This window comes from Castor canadensis, chromosome 9 (genome assembly GCF_047511655.1).
Source record: "Castor canadensis chromosome 9, mCasCan1.hap1v2, whole genome shotgun sequence".
NCBI classification, from domain to species: Eukaryota; Metazoa; Chordata; class Mammalia; order Rodentia; family Castoridae; genus Castor; species Castor canadensis.
In genome coordinates this window covers 113,652,042-113,669,428 of record NC_133394.1, presented here as the reverse complement: position 1 = coordinate 113,669,428, position 17,387 = coordinate 113,652,042, and the positions used below count along the sequence as shown (strand labels likewise).

Below are 17,387 nucleotides of genomic sequence, written 5' to 3'. Positions count from 1 at the left end.
ATCTCAAATGGCATGCCCACAGTCAAGAATGGTTGGGAACTTGGCTAGAACTTGAAAAAGAGTGGTGCTGTGCTTGTGACAGTGACATTCATCTCAGTAGGTATTGAGATGAATTTAAATTCTTATAACATAGAGTTCACAGCTCAGAAGACCTTTTTTTTTAAGACCCCTACCTCAAACATCATAAACTTTTTAAGCATTGTGTAACTTAAATTCCTTTTAATTCTATGTGAGTGTATTCAATCTTCAGTGGAAAAAACAAATTACCATTTTCCTTACATCAACCCTGAACATTGATTTTCATGCTCTCAAATGGAGGATTCTATTCAGGCCTAACAGACCAAATTCTTCAAACTTTTTCCCAAAGAGGTTGATCATTCATAATCACTGGTGACACAAAGTACTTAAGGGCACATATGGACAAGAAATGTTCCAATGGGGAACACAGTGGAAAGGGTCAAAGCAAAAGGACAATTGTGTTGCTGGCCTATTTGAATGTGAGAACAGGAAACACAGCTTTCTAGGTGAGACCGATTTCCTTCCTAGTGAACTTTCACTTTTATCCAAGAAAGGGCACGTCCTCCAAAACAGGGGTCACAGCAAAGGAGTCCGTCCTTCTTAGACTCCTAAGTCCAAGAATCTAAGAAAGAAGGTATCATGAAAACCACTCACCATTAATGGAGAGATGCCTTCTCAGTCTAATTCTGAGTGAGGGGGTCGCAGCAAAAAGAATTTCATCTGGCTTTTCTCCAATCACGACCAGAAGACACTCCTTTTAAATCTGCACAGTGATTTTGGATGGGGTGACGTCTCTTCTTGGTGCTTCTTAGAGCTGAATTTCTCGTGGCACCTGTCACTAATCCATGGTGGGGGGCCTGGAGTAAGCAGGTGAGGTCCACAAGTCACAGCCAGGTGGAGCAGCAGGCGTGGATTCCAGCAATGAGGAGGGAGAGTTTGTCCTTGTCCACTTTCAATAATTCTGGGTCCAACAGCAGCCATCCCCTCCCTGTGCAGAGGCTGGACTTCTAGCGTAGAGTTCACATTATCATCAAGTAATGAGTACTTTCCCTGCCCCTGGCTTTGTCACTGTGAGAGTGTGGGGTGTTATATGGACCTGCTCTGGAGTCCCCCATTCCTGAGTAGCTCAGCTAATCTCTAATTGGAAATGCTGACGTTAACTGCAATCTAGGGACCAAATGACAAACAGGAGAGAACAGGGATAAGAGAATGTCTGAGAAGAGACTTGCATTTTGTATTCAAGTCTGCTCAGCTCAGCCTGACCACATGTGGCAGGATGAGAGCTGAGAGCAGTGTTAATAAGTAGTCTGGGTGTTAGAGGCCCCAGATCTCCAAGTTCCCTGATGTCTGAGTCTGTCAGTATCAGTGCTAGCCATCAGCCCAGGCTGGCCAGACCGGTTCCTCCAGTTGCAGTGGCCTCTTAACGTAGCAGGTCCCCTCCTCACCTACTTTCTCTTAGTCTGCCCAGGAGAGGGACTGGAAGTACGGCCTTGACAAGTACTTACACCTCCACACTGGGCGACTCTCACTAAACTGCCTTCCCAGGAGACTTCTAAATGGTTAGGCTGCACCTGGGACAACACTGTTTGTGTCTCATACAGCCATGCGGAACTCATGACAGTTGTGGCTACTGTGCAAGCTGAGGTACCATGAGGCCATGGGTGTTGGGCAGAAAGCACAACAGTTGTGTTAGGAATGTCCCGTCTCATCTCTGCCTTCAGGGTTGTTGTACATATCGGTTCCTTGGAACCTGAAGTTAGGAGAAGACCTATGACATTCTAGATCTATCTTCACCTCATTTCACCGTAGCCTCTTGTACTGGATAAATGAACCAGAAGTTGTATGCCAGGGGTCACCAACGAACAACTTGCCAGTCATCCTAAAGTCCAGCTCTTCCAACTGGTTACTGCAATTTCTCCCTGTCCCCTACCCTAGTCTGTACAACCTGCATACCACGTCCTGTTGAAATGGTCAATGTCTCCTTCTAGCACACTGTGCTTGCTTGGAAATGGTTACATGAGATCGCATAGAAAAGCCAGGAAACCTTAGGATTCTACTGATAAGAGACAAAGAGTAAGAAATAGAAACTAAAGTCTGTTGATGCACACATCAAAGAAATTACCCTCAGGGCTAGCAGAGTGGCTTCAGTGGTAGGTAGAGCACTTGCTTGGCAAGCATGAGGCCCTGAGTTCAAACCCCAGTACTGCCAAAAAAAAAGAAGTTACCCTCCACAGTTATGGGAGATGGAGTCAGAGATAGCAAGTGAGCTCTACTGCCAGTGATCCAGTGATCCTGACATTACTGATTAGTCTAGGTCCTGGAGCAAAGGAGATTAGATATGCCAGGACTTGATTAGAGGAAACACCTCTCTGACTGACATGGGATATGGCCTGAGAAAGGCTGGAGAGGTGTCAGACTGTGATCCAAAGCCAACACCAGTGATACGAACAAGAGGAAAAATTGAGTAGAAGTATACTCCAGCCAAAGGACTGTCAGATTTATCCTTGATAGATCATTTTTGCTCTACTTCAAAATGAGTTAAGTGAGCCTGATGGCATACTTCTTTAGTCCCAGCCACTTGGGAAGTGAAAGTAGGAGGATCTTGGTTTGAAGCCAGCTCTGGGAAAAAGTGCTAGACCCTATCTGAAAAATAAACTAAAAACAAAAGGGTTCAAGTGGTAGAGCACTTGCCTACAGAGCATGAGGCCCTGAGTTCAATCGCTATACTGCCAAAAACTAGCCAATCAACCAATGATTAAAAAAAAAAAAAAAGTTAAACTGTACCTAAAAGCCTAGAAAGTGACAGTTTTCCTATTCTTTCAAGTTGGTCTCAGCACTGGCAGCAAGGATGAAGTGAGAACCCTTCTGAGACGAGAAAAGAACATGAAAACACAGGTGAAAATGGAAAGAGGCATGGAGTTCTCCGGCCTCAGTTTCTTTTTCTGTAAAAGATCCTTTCCAGGTATAAAATTCTAAAATCAAAGGATGCTCTAAAGGTCAAGGAAAGCAGTTTTCTAACACATGGTCCACCACAACAACACAGTGTTAAGGCAGCAAATGAGCAGGCCACGCCCTACTGGCCATGGGTAAGGCAGGCCATGGGACCATCTGAGTATTATAGGCTCCTTGAGGACTGAGTCATTTTTGTTCTCATGTCTCCTGGTGCATGGAGAAACTCAAGAATGACTTCAATAAATGGAACACAACATTTATGAGGGAAAAAGGAAAGAGGATTTGGATACAAAATGGTGCAAATGAGCAGAGTTGGATGGAAGGCAGAGTGGCTTGCAACTGGGGCTGTGCCACTCTTTGACTCCTGACCTTTGTTCTGATTGGCTGATGGATGCCTGTGCTATAACCATTGTTATGTAATTTGAAAACCACCCACTGTGACCCGGGCTATCTATTGCATGGAACTATTTGGAGATAGTTTCACAAATAGAAAATAATCTATTTCTGATGGCCATTCTCCTGTGACAGAGTGCCACCAATCATATGAATAACTCTCATAGATGTGTTGGTGTAGACAGGGAGAACTGCCAACACCAACTTGTTCTCCTGTGAATTCGATGGAGGCTGATTTGTGAAATTGATGGTATGTCCATTCAAAGTTGCTGATAAGCTGCTGATTTTTGTTCTGTCCTTCCTAGGAAAGAATTTATATTATTCTTTTCCCACTGTGCCACTAAAAATATGCATGCAGCAAAAGCTTGTGCATTCTTATTTGTTCTCTTGTCACAGCAAGGTGTCCTTCTGAAGTTGGAGAATGATTGAAGAAAAAAAGAGACCAAATGAAAAGTGACTGTTCTTGTCCTTATAACATGATTAAGGTAAGTGGTGTGAGTGCTGTCTGGGAGGAACTGGTGAGCTCTCTCAACTTAAAAGCCAGATGGATAAGAAGCAGAACTAGTGGAGCCCATGCCAAGGTGGGAGAATTGAGGCAGGAAGCAGCAAGAGGAAGTGACCCAGGGACTTAAGGAAGATGTGCTATCTTCTGTGCGTCTCAACTTCCCCTCCAGATTAAAGGAGGGGTTATGTTCCTGACACAGGGCACCAGCTCTTGGTCAATGCTTCTCTCCACCTGCATGGGAGTGGCTCCACCCATCCCTTGTGCATACACTATTACTACCACTGTGCTCAGTTTTGGAAATAGTCCCTTTAGTAAGCTGTTTTCAATGACCTGGCTTGACAATGGCACCTGCTTCCTGCCCAGATTGGGACAGTGGCCCAAGGATGTGCACAGCCTTCCTTTTCCTCTGTGCCCAGGGTCTGTAGTAAAGAATAGCTGAAAATCCTGCCTTGTCCCCCTGTCCCACCTCGTGGCAAGCAAAGACAAAGATGACACAAGGGCCAGACAGCAGAGAACTCAAGGCCTACGAGTAGGGCATATCTTGTCTTGAATAATGGTTGAACCAATGGAAATCAAGGTAAAGCACAATAAACCAAATCAAGTAAATAATGAACAAATTAAAAAACCACAAAGTACAGTCGTGCCTTGGTAACTGAGGGGGATTGGTTCCAGGACTACATGGATACTAAAATCTGCTATGCTTCCATCTCTTATGTAAAACAGCATCGTATCTGCGAACGACCTATACGTATCCTCCTGTACACTTGAAATCAACTCCAGACTTCCTAGGATACATTGTTTTCAATGTTAGCACTACGTCCATAGCTCTTACACTGTATTGTTTAGTTAATCCCAAGAAAACAGTTGGTACATGCTTAGTGCTGACGTGATTTTTTCTCAAATATTTTCATCTGTGAATGCAACCTCTCAGAGCCTGTGGAGGGTCTGATGGCATAGCCACCGTTATCCTAATGCTGCCAGCACATGGCATTTCCTCTGTCCATCCACATGTTCACACTCACTGTTTTCATGCTACTGAAAACCCATTGCTAAATCCAATGGTGAGTCCCAATCTTATCTCCACTCCAGCCACACTGACTTCCCTGCTTTGCCTTGCCTGTGGGAGGCACACCCCCACCTTAGGACTTGGTATTGGCTGTTGTTATTTCTCCCTGGCTCTTCTCCCCCAGATATCCACATGGCCAGCTCCCTCCCTTCTTTCATCTTTACTCCAATACCACCTTGCTAACAGGGCCTGCCATGACTACTCTATTTACAATGGCTGCTTGCTCCCCTGACCTCCTGCTCTACCTTCATTTTTCACCTTAGCATTGAGCACTGGATTTGCAACACACCATGTTAGCTGATTTCTAGTTGTGTGTGTTGTTTACCTCCTCCCAGAGAATTTCTTGAGGTCAGGTATCTTCTTTTGACATACCGAGTCCTAGAACACAGTCTAGCACATAGCAGATACACAGTAAACACTGTTTGCCAACATTTACATGCTGTTAAGATGAAGAAGCAAGGGCAGGAGATGAGGCAAGTGAAAACATACAATGAGATCTGAAATAAAATATTAACGTCAGCCAAGGTGGAATTTAAGTTTAAAATCATTAAATGGGATAAAAGGACGTTCTGTTATGATAAGACACTTTTTATAAAGAAGATATATAATGATTATAAGCCTGTATGCATCAAACACCAAACACCTAACTGTAAAAACAAAAACTAGAAATGACCCAAGCCTTGTATGCACATATGAATAATAAGATAATAAAAAACAAAAACAAAAACAAAAACAAAAAAACCCCAAAAACTATTAGAAACATAATAAGTTGATCTTTGAAAAATACAATTATGGTCGGTAAGTGCAGGATGTCATTAGAGTGACCTTGGGGCTGTGAACAGGAAATTCAAGAAGACAGAGAAATCTATGAAATGAATGGGAGGGAGTCCAATTACCTATGAAGAATAAAAAATAACTCAGAATTGAACCAAGTGGCAAAAAAGATGAATTGCATCTAAGCAAGCGACACATGTCCCTCCTCACGCCTGCAGGTTTGCATACCCAGCACCGTGAGTAGGAGGACACAGGAGGCTGGGCGACCGAAGCACAGCCAGACTGGGGTCCCCACTGGCACAGCAGAAGCCAGGCACTTAGGGGCTGTGCCTAGAAGGGGCCACAAGCCCACCCAGACTTAAATGGATGGAAACAGATTCTACTTCTGCAGGTGGGAATTGGTGTGTTGTGGCAGCCATTTTGGAAAATACCTTCTGCTACAACAGACCTCTGGAATGCTTAAAATTGTAATATATTAGTTTATTTATTCACTTTTTTACTCTTTGGAATTTTTTTTATTATTGATGTGCTGGGGGTGCACTGTGACATTTATAAAAGTTCTTACAAAAATTTTAATATATTATCATTTTAAATTGTATAAATTTAAGGTGTACAACATAGCGTTTTGATATACATAGACATGATGAAGTGATTACTTCAGGCAAGCAAATTAACATATTCATCATCTTACTTTGCATGTGTGTTTGTAAGAGGACCTGAAATACGGTCTGAGCAAATACCCAGTATACCATAGAGTACTACCATCTAGTAGCTCCTAGCTCTTCTTAGCTCTCTCTAGACTTATCCACCCTACAACTTTGTATACTTTGACCTATATCCTCCCTCCCCCCTCCCAGCCACACACACACATCTAGTACTCATTCTATTCAGTTCCTATGTATTCAAGTCCTCCAACCTCAGCCTTCAGAGTAGCTGGGACTACAGGTATGGCCACTTCACCAGCTGAAGTCTTTCCTTTTAACATATGTGCCAACACCATAAGTAACTCCCCATGGTCCTGATACAGGAAATTTTCAATAAATTAGAAATTATTAAAAGGTGACTAAAAATTGACTACTTAAAAATTAAGAAATACTTGGAAAATATTCAACTCAAAGAGGAAATAGAGAAAATACTGACTACCTTAAAAGCTATGAGAAAATGAGTCTTAGGAGTCTGTGAATACTGTATCTGAAAAATTTTATAGGAAAATGACATTCTTGTGAAAGATTCCTGAGAATCAAACTAAATCCTCATCCAAAGGAATTAGAAAAAGAATAATAGCAATCAACAAATAGTGATCTCGTTTTTCAAATCAACGATATAGAAAGAAAAGCAAGTAGCAGACTGCACAATTTGAAATCTTCTTGTATAAAAGATATAAGCAAACTATACATCCAGAAGCAAGCTTGACTTCTTTTTTTCTGGCAATACTGGGATTTGAGCTCAAGGCCCTGTGCATAGTAGGCAGGCACTCTACCACTTGAGTCATACCCCCAGCCCTTAGGCTTGACTTTTTTAAAACGGAGAAAAAGCAATATCATGAAAGATCAAGAAGCAGAAAGAACAGATATTAAAATGACAAATAGTATTAAAAGATAATGCAATATGAACTCTATGGCAACACATTTGAAAACTGGAATAAACACTGGAAAAGGAGATATCAAGCTTGAGAAGTCTTCTACGGATCACAGATATGACTGTAAACCTAAAAAACCCAAAGGAATTTAATATAAATCTCTTAGAATCAAGAAGAGAATTTTATAAGGTAGCTGGATCCAAAAATATGTGAAGACATCATTAACTTGTCTCCACTGTAGGACCTGGAATAGGAATGGGAACATGTACTTAAATTACTGAAAAAAACAAATGCTCCATGTGAAATATTTACACGTCGACATAATAAAAAGGAAATAAATGACAAAGTCATGTTAAAATGTACACAAGGAGAAACAAAGTGCCATAATCTTGGGTGGGAAGCCTCACTACCATAGAGGATCAAACTCCCCCTATTTTTCTTGTGTGTGTGTGTGTGTGTGTGTGTGTGTGTGTGTGTGTGTGTGTTTCACTAAACATCACAGGTGGATATTTTTGTTTTATTTATTTCTTTTTCGATAATCAGAAAAAATGTTCTTAAACTTTCCACAGAAACATAAATACCAAGGAAAAGACATGCAATTTTGGAAAAACAACTACAGAAGGGTAGGTGACTTTTTTCTTTACCAGTTATTAGGGCCTCCATGAAGCCACCGCTTTTAAATCGGTGTCTTGGCTTCCAATTTGGTTGCATATTTGCTGACACATGACAAATATGTGAGTGATAAATGTAAAAGGTAAAGTAAAAAATAAAGCTCTTGCAAGAAAATCCAAGAGATCATATATACTACAAGAAGGCAGGAAATTCTTCCTACTCAAAACTGGGATGCCAAAAACTCAGAGAAAGGACAGACAGGTTTGCCTATAAAATTAGAATCGTTTAGTCAAACACAGCACAAAAATCTAATAGACCATGAAGGACGTGGGTAAAATACTTATGATGCAGATAATAGATTTAATAATATGCAGTGATTTACTATAATTTGACCAGAGAAACAAGAGAAAAAAAAAAAACAGGAAAATGGGGAATTCATAGAAATGCAAATCCAACTGGCCAAGAAACATGGGGCAATCCTCTTTCAAATCCACTGAGTGACAAGAATGGCAGCTGAACTAACAGTGAGATGTGACTTTGCACCCAGCAGACTGAAATTTAAAAGAATTGTAATACTCACTGTCAGGGTCATAGAAAAAGGAGCACTTTCACCTGGCATTGGTGAATGAGAAATGCAACAGCCTCTGGGGAAGCTGGATGGCGGTGACTATGAAAATTTAAGACACAAACGCTCCTTAGGTCAGCAATCCCTTCCCAGAGACTTTCCTAATGCAAATATGTCACCAGAATACAAGGATTCATGTACAAAGTTGGGTTTTTTTTTTTTTTTGGCTTGCTTTTGTTTTGTTTTTGCAAATTGTAAAAATGTTTCCAGAAATAGAAGAATGGCTGAAGAACTTATGACATATCCATATGATGGAACAATGCAGCCATTAAGAATGAACTCTGGGGACATGGATCAAGCAGTAAAGTGTCATATCTAACAAGTGTGAGGAGAGATTACAAGATGGCGGCTAGAAGGAGGAAGCAGAAAGCATGCCTTCTAAAGTAAAATCTTGGAGAGACGCTGGAGATACACCTTACAGGAAAAAGCACCGAGAAGAGGCAAAACTTTGACTCCTCCACACCTCCAGCCTGCTCATAGCATCTAACAAGTGTGAGGCCTTGAGTTCAAATCCCAGTATCACCAAAAACCAAACAAACCAACCAACAAACAAGATACCAATTTAGACAGAAGCAAAGAACTCTGTCCCAGACAAGAAGAAGAATGAGTCAGAGTTGTGCTAGTTGGCAGGAAGAATCTCAGAAAGTATTGTTAACTGAGTAAAGCAATGCAGGAAAAAATCAATAACATGGGCCTAGTTTTGTAAAATAAACAATGATGAAAAAGCCCATGTGTGTGTGTGCATGTGGTGTCTGTGTGTGAATGTGTGTCTGTGTGTGCATGTGTGCATGTGTGTGTGTGTGAGTGTGCATGTGTGTATGGGTCCATATGCACCCAGCTATTTGACATGGGCAGAAACAGGAAAGATATACTATATTATTGATATGGGATGGTGTCTGGGCTGCTAATTGATATGCATGATAGAGAAGAGGAAGCAGCTGGCAAAACCAAAACCAAAACAAAACCCCCAAAACTTTAAAAGGAAAGCAAACAAAAAGGTCACTCCATCGTGATTGCACACACACACCTATGTGTGAATTGATCACACACGTGCATTTATGAAAATTCATGGTATCCATATATTCAGAAATCACTCAGCACCTTGGAGTGGCTCTGTCTCCCAGGTCTGCCCCATTTGTAGCTGTGTTCTGATACATTCTCCAGGAAAGAATTTCTGAGCCTGGGACTCTTACGCTGTAAGACTGTTTCTCCCTTATACAGTGTTTCATCTCAGAAACAGCACCTCCAAACAAGGACCTTCTGGATGTCCCTTTGGGGCTTCCACTCCTGCTCCTTCTCACCCACACTTCCTTTTATGCGTGACCTCACATGTACCTCTCTGGGCAAAGCCATTTTAGGCAGATTTTCTGGGGGCGTCCATACCATAGGTACCTGGGAAAATATCCAATCACTTGTGCTTGGACCGATCTTGTGTCTTGGACTTGTGTCTGAGACCCATCTCAGACATTTAGAGTCACCTAAATTGTGAAGGTCTTCGGGATCAAACAGAAGTAAAATTCAAGAAGCCAAAAACACTCTCTGGAGACACCTCCGGCCAGCCCACGCCCTTTGTGGCTCCTGAGCCAACTCCTTCCTGATGGTGACAGAGCTTTGGCTGGGTTACATTCCAGGCCACATCTGTCTCTCCCTCAGCCTCCTTGTGGTAGAGCAAATTCCTTCACTTCAAAGGAGGCTCCAGGTGTGGGGAGTTTCCTGGGGTATGGCCTGGCCTCAAAATCTGCTCCTGCTCTGTAGTGCAACGTGGGTTCTCTTCACCTTACCCCAAGCTGATGTTTGGAGCTGCTCTGAAATTCATGTGTCTGCTTTTGAACTCTGAGAGTGGGAAAGAAACGGAGTTTTCTTTTCTCCTCACGCCACTGACCCCAGTTTTGTCATGGCACATTAAGAAACTGCAGGAAGAAACTGAGACCACTCGAGAAAGCACCCTGCTTGAGAGCGTAATGGTGTTTAGCATCTTGCAGTGTAGCTGGTTATGCAGCAATGGTTAACTGACACCATGTCAACCCCCTTGGCAACACCATGCCTCTTCCCCCAACTATAGGTAGGAACTAATCTGGACACCTGTGGGTCTACCTAGGCTGGCTTTGGGACACCAGGAATTCCAGAGGCTTTGCACCTTCCACTCTCACCTTCATTGGAACCATGAAACTCGAAGTTGTGAAGCTGCTCAGCCTAGCAGGCCTTAGGAAGAGAACCGAGGCTCTCGCTGTCTGCCAGCACCAACTCCCAGATGTGAGCAACGCCATCTTGGACTTCCCAGTTAAAGACAGTCCCTGTGTGGTTGCAAGTAAAACCCACAGAGGAACAGCTCAGCCAACACACAGAATGATGGAAACAATGAACAGAGGTTGTCTAAGCCACTGAGTTGGAAAGTGCTTTGTAAAATAGCAATGCCTGATTAATACAGGGGCTTGGACATTTGAGTTCAATTGATATTTTTTTCTAATTGGAAAAGGAAGTACTTTTTCATTTGTCCTGTTAGGAAGTAGGAAAACACATTGCTTACACAGTCATCCATAACTCCTGTGAAGTACATGCTGAGAAGATTACAGAAGACCAAAGACTGTAAAGGCAGGCATGACATCTCAGGGCAGCAGCTCATGGTCATTGGAAGCCAATGTAAGATGTCACCTATTGTGCTGGCATCCCCTTTTCTTCTCTTTCTCCTTCTTCTTCTTCTTCTTCTTCTTCTTCTTCTTCTTCTTCTTCTTCTTCTTCTTCTTCTTCTTCTTCTTCTTCTTCTTCTCTCTCTCTCTCTCTCTCTCTCTCTCTCTCTCTCTCTCTCTCTCTCTCTCTCTCTCCCCCCCCCCCCCTTCATTTGGTGTCAATATGGGTCTTAAACTCAGGGCCTCTTACTTGCTAGGCAGGTGATCTACCAATTTAGCCACACCTCCAGTCCATTTTGCCCTGATTATTTTGTAGATAGGGTCTCGGTTTTTTGTCCAGGTTGGCCTGGATAAGATCCTTCTATTTTATGCCTCTGCAGTAGTTGGGACAATAGGTGTGTGGCACTGTACCCAGCTACTGTTTGAGATAGGTTTTTTTTTTTGCCCAGGCTGGCTTTAAACCATAATCTTCCCCATCTCAGTTTCTGAAGTACCTAGGATAACAGGTATGAGACACCAGTACCCAGCTCTGACATCTTATTTTCTTCATGCTTGGCTGTGTCATGAAATGACAGGTCTAGTCGTGCAGTTTACCTGGCCAACTCTGTAGATGCTGTCTAACTGCCTCATTTTCCTAACTAGATAACTCCCAAAGGACCCAGCCTTGAAGAAGACCATCTTTCTAGTTAGTAGAAGATTGGTCTTATGGGTCAAGTGAGTCATGGTTGTAGTAATATCAGTGGTAGCAGGAGCAGCTAACCTGATTGTCAAGATGGGCATGGTGGCTCATGTCTGTAATCCCTGCTACTTGACTGGTAGAGACAGGAGGATCACAGTTTGAGGCTAGCCTGAGCAAAAAGTCAGCAAGACCCATTCTTGAAAATAGCCTGGGCATGGTGGTACAAACTTGTAATCTCAGCTACTCAGGAAGCAAAAGTAGGAAGACTGAGGTCTGAGGCCCAGTCCAGGCAAAAAAAGTGAAGACCTTATCAGAAACATACTAAAAACCAAAAGAGCTGTGGACGTGTCTCAAGTGGTAGAATGCTTTCTTAGCAAGCACAAGGGCCTGAGTTTGAGCTCCAGTACTACAAAAAGAAAAACAACCTTGATCAATATGCTGATAACCACATCATTCACTTTACATGAATTAACTTAATTAGTTCTTTAGCATTTCCATTTGGAAGCTGAGACACAGATAGGTTAATTGATTGTTCCAAGTTCATACAGTTAATTGGCAGAGCCTCAACTCCTAATGAACACCCTGACTGTTAGTGTGGCTAGATGTGTAGTGAGAAGGGTTTAAACTAAGGAGTATTTGTTCTGTGCCCGTGACCATAGAAAGAGCTAAGACATAAACTATAATACCAGAAAATCATTTGAGAATTTTAGCTCTAAAAGGGCTTACACTGTTTCAAAGGGTCATACTTTCACAGTGAAATAACCAAAGAGCAAGACAGGATATAATAAGATTTTTTTTTTTTTTAAAGAGCAGAGGAATTGAGACCTCAGCTAGAATCTGAGTTATATTTCAAGTCTCCTTTGCTCCTTCTTGGAGTAAAACCACAGCTTTCATTTGGGGATGTCACAGCACTAAAAGATAGTTCAGTAGGCCAAACTAACCTGTGTTTAGCAACTAGAATAATATCCAGAAAAGAAAATTTACTTTGGGATTTAAGATGATCAAAACTGATTACTTCTCAAGAGGTTTAGAAACCCAAATGCTGTAAACACAGCTGGGGAAACACTTGGATTTGGGTCCATAAAAACTCCAGTGAATATCCATCCTTCTGTCCTAAGACAGGACTCTATACCACATATGTGAATCTATAGGGAAGCAGTAAATATTTTTATACAGCCTGTTGGAGAGGAGGAAAGAAACATGCAGGAACATGCCCATCCGCATCATCTCAGTGTGGTATGTAAATATCTTCCTTGTTTTGTTGAAGTAAAGGCAAAAAGATGACATCTAACTCAGCCACAAAACTGCAACCCAGGACTGCTAGATAACCACAACTATAGAAATTGGGCTGGTCTTCTCAACATTTAGAATGCTAACAGAATTGTTTATGATCGGATGAAAAACCAACAGTCAACAACAGAAATTCAGTCAATTCTCTATACGTAGAAAATTTCACTGTCAAGATCATGTATAAATATATTAACGATTATTCCTGGTAGAGGTATTAGAAGTGCTAGTTATTCTCTTCTCATTAAAACTTTTCAAAATGACATCTATTGTTTTTATAGTCAAAAGATACTGTGATTTTTAAGAAACAATCAACCTACTTAATTTTCTTACTGAAAGACATTCTTACACCATTTAAATAAATTGCTCTTAACTACTTTGCCTGTCGAATATTCCTCGTGTTTGACTCATTTTGAAGTAATTTTCCCTTCTAGGAGAGAGCTTATGATCAATGTCACTGCCAGTTAGAAATACACATCCAAGTTAACGATATTTTGATGCAGGATTTAGCCTTGGAAAAGTTACTCTAAAGTGGAAAGAAATTATGCCTTAAGAATTTCTTTTTCAGATGTCTTGCTGAGTAGTTCATTAGCAAGAGACACAGAAAGTTCTTTCTAAAATAATAATGGCCCAGAACCCTGCTCTTTGAGATAACAAGGCTCTGTTTTTGCAGGTGGCCTTCTACTCAAAGAACAAAAACTGGAAACCTCCATTGAATTGCCCTGTTTACATGGGTTGAGTCATGCTAGTGGAACAGAGCCCTCTACAAAGGAAAGGACTGGCCTGGGCTCCACAACCCCTCAGATGCCCCCATTGTCCTGTGTCTCACAGAGACACACGACCTACTGGGGAGGAGCACACGGGCCAACAGAGAAATAATGGGAACCCTATACAAAATTTGAATCTTCCACTGTTCACATTAAAAAAGTTAAAAATAGAAAAGTTCATTTTAATCTCATGTTTTAGTTAAATAAATATATCCAGAACAGTGTCATTTTAATATGTATTGGGATAGTTTATGTCCTATTTTTAAATGTTTGTTATTTTTTGTTGTTGGTTTGCTTACTTTTTTTGATACAGGGTCTTGCTATGTAGCTCAGGTTGACCTCAAATTTGAGATCCTCCTGCCTCAGCTTCTTATAAACAAGTCACACTACGGGGAGGTCACTAATGGGAGAGGGTTGAGAAGGTGAATATGGTTGATGTACTCTCTATACAAGAATGAATATAGAATTTTTAAGCCTGTTGAAATCATCACAAGAAGGGGACTAAGTTAGAAAGAAAAATAGAGGAGATGAACCAATTTGGGTTATAATACATACATACATGGAACTGTCACAATGAAACATTCTGTATTGCTATCTTAAACAAAAATGTCTTTTTTTAAAAAATGGAGAACAGGAAGATAAAACAGTTCCTGTCTGGGGGTTGGTACCAGTGGGAGGGGGAAGAAATAAGGAAAGGGTATAGGAGGGTGAATATGGTGAAAATATTATGTCTTCATGAATGAAAATGGAAAAATGAGACCTGTTGAAACTATTCCAGGAATGGGGAGGGGGAGAGGGAGGCGGATAAAGGAGAATGATGGAGAGGGTAAATTCAACTACTATATACTATAAGAGCTTTTATAAATGTCAGAATGTACCCCCAGTACAACAATAATATGATAAAAAAACATAAATTTAAAAAAATTTACAAGTGCAATTTACTGAGATTACAAGTGTGTACCACTAACCCCAACTCTTTCTATTTTTTAAGTGGTTTTCTTTTATACTTTAAAAGTTCCATTTAAGATCTGAAGAGCCACCGTGGCTGATGGCTACTTCATTAGACAATGCAAATCTAAGATGAAAATGTTATAACTAAGTAGGATTTTAAGGCCTTCAGTTTTTTACATTGGCATATAATTTGCTTACTATAAAATTAAGTCTCTTTGGCATGCAGCTCAATGTTTTTAAATTTTGCATAACAAGTTAATTTTTAAAGGCATGCAGACAATAAACAAAGTAAACATTCAATCAGGTCTTACCTTGTGTACTGGATTTGTTCCATTCAGTTCTACCATGTAAGTATTTTTAGTTCAATAATCAGCCTCTTTGTCAGTCTGTTCCTTTTCTTCTGTGGACTTTAACTGTTTTCTGTTGGTTGGTTTACTTCTTCAAGATCTTTGACTAGCTCTTGTCCTGATGCCTTCCCAGGGAGTTGTCTCTCTCGCTGTCTGTGTTAGGAAATTCTCTGCTGCTGTAGTTTTGTGGGCATTACAAGTGCTGACTTAACTTGGCCCAGGCTGACTGATCTAGAACATGGGCATTGATACTGTTGCTCACTTCTGTTTACCTGTGCTTTCTTTCTTGCGCTGTGGCACCAGGATCCACTAGGGCCCCTTGAATCCCACATGGCAGGGAAAGGGGTAGTGTCAGGGTCAGCCTTCATTGTTACCCCCAGTCATCCAAGTCAGTGGGTTTAGTATGCTCACAAAACTGTTCAACCATCACCACTATCTAACCCCAAAACTCTTTCATCATCCCCAAGAGAAACCCATGCCATCAACATCATGCCCCATTGTCTCCTTTCTCCAACCCAGGCAACAACCAATTTGTTTTCTCTCTCTATTGATTTGCCTGTTTTGGAGATTTCACATAAATGGAGTCATGTAATATGTGACCTTTTGTGCCAGACTTCTTTTGCTTAGCATGTTTTCAAATTTCATCTGTGTCATAGTGTGGATTGGTACTTCATTACTCTTTCTGACTGAATGATATTCCACTGTATGAACATACAACACATCTTGTTTAGCTAGTAATCAATTCGTGTCCTTTAGTTTTTTTTCCCCACATTTGGGTACTGTGAACAGTGTTTCCTATGAATAATCATGTACTTTTTTGAGGACCACGAATGTGGCTCAAGTGGTAGAGTGCCTGCCTAGCTAGTGCACAGTCCCCATGTTCAAATCCCAGTGCTGACAAAGAAGAAAGGAAAAAAAAGTGACTATGAAAGTTGTGAGAACATGTTTTCAATTCAAAACTTAGGAGTAGAATTGTTGGCTTATATGCTAATTCTATGTTTAACTTTTTAATGAAGTGCCAGGTTGTTTTCCAAAGTTGTTGCACTGTTTTACACATCTACCACCAATGTGTGAAGGTTCCACCTTCTTCACATCCTCACCAACACTTAGTACTGTCTGTCTTTTTTATTACAGTCACCCACTAGGGATGATAAACCTAGGATCAGCTGGTGCTCTCACAGATTAATAAAATATAAAAACTGTGATTACAAAATGCAACAAGAGTTATGCTATTCTTACAGGTTTAAAAGATCAGTGGTTGGACTCACAGTTTCTTAATGTGAGTTTGTAAAACACATTGGGCTTTGATAGAAAGCTGGGTCACACCTGGGTGCCCCCCACCGACCTGCCACCACTCCATCCCTTCATTGCTAGGGATCAAACCCAAGGCTTTGTTCATGCTAGGCAAACACTTTCTCACTGAGCTACATCCAAAGTCATTGGGCTTTTGAGGCAGGGTTTCACTATGTAGGTCACATTGGCCTTGAATTCACTACATGGCCCAGGGCTGATCTCCAACTCACAATCCTGCCTCAGTCTTCCAAATGCTGGGATTACAGGTGCGCACCACAGTGTCCTGCCTAAAAAGGTCTTTTACTCTGTCTGTGCCGTTAGTAAGATAATTAAGACTGATTTACCATCACTGTTACCTCTGTTACTCATGGAGTCCTCTTATTGGCCCTGGGGAGAAGGAATTATTTAGGCCCCATGCATTTTATGGATGTGTACTCGGGACTTGGAGAGAGTGAGTGAGTGACAGGTAAGAGTCCATGCTTTTTTCACTAAACTACTGTGCCTCATGTGTTGACACCCCTTGGATGTCATTGGCAGGAAAGAAGTCCTTGATGGTCTCTCTCCTCTAAACCAGTGTTTCAGAAAGTGTGGTCCCTAGACCAGCAGTGACTGCGTTAGCTGTGAGCAGAGTAGAAGTGAAACCCTCCAGCCCCACTCTCCGAGTCCAGGTGGGAGTCGCCTTCTATTTTAGCAAGCCCTCCAGGTGACTCTGAGGTGGGTGAATGTTTGAAAACCTCTGCCCTCGAGCAAACCACACGTGACCAAGGTTATAGAAACTTCAGGGCAGATCCAATGCAAGGAGGTAAGTGCATTCAGGTTGAGGATTCAAAGCTGAAGCAGGACAAAACTGGTCCTTCAGTGCTTAAAGTCAAGTGATTTGGACTAATCAGTGTTAACAACACCCTCTACATG

At 41.5% G+C, this 17,387-nt stretch overlaps 1 protein-coding gene across 1 annotated transcript in view; it reads right to left on the bottom strand.

Moving 5' to 3' along the window:
- Lnx1 (ligand of numb-protein X 1) overlaps positions 1-690 on the bottom strand; it is a 111,438-nt gene extending 110,748 nt beyond the window's left edge. Inside the window, exon 1 of the mRNA XM_074042231.1 lies at positions 673-690. The gene's annotated coding sequence lies outside the window, so the exon portion shown is untranslated. The remainder of the gene's footprint in view (positions 1-672) is intronic.
- Between the last annotated feature and the right edge of the window lie 16,697 nt (positions 691-17,387).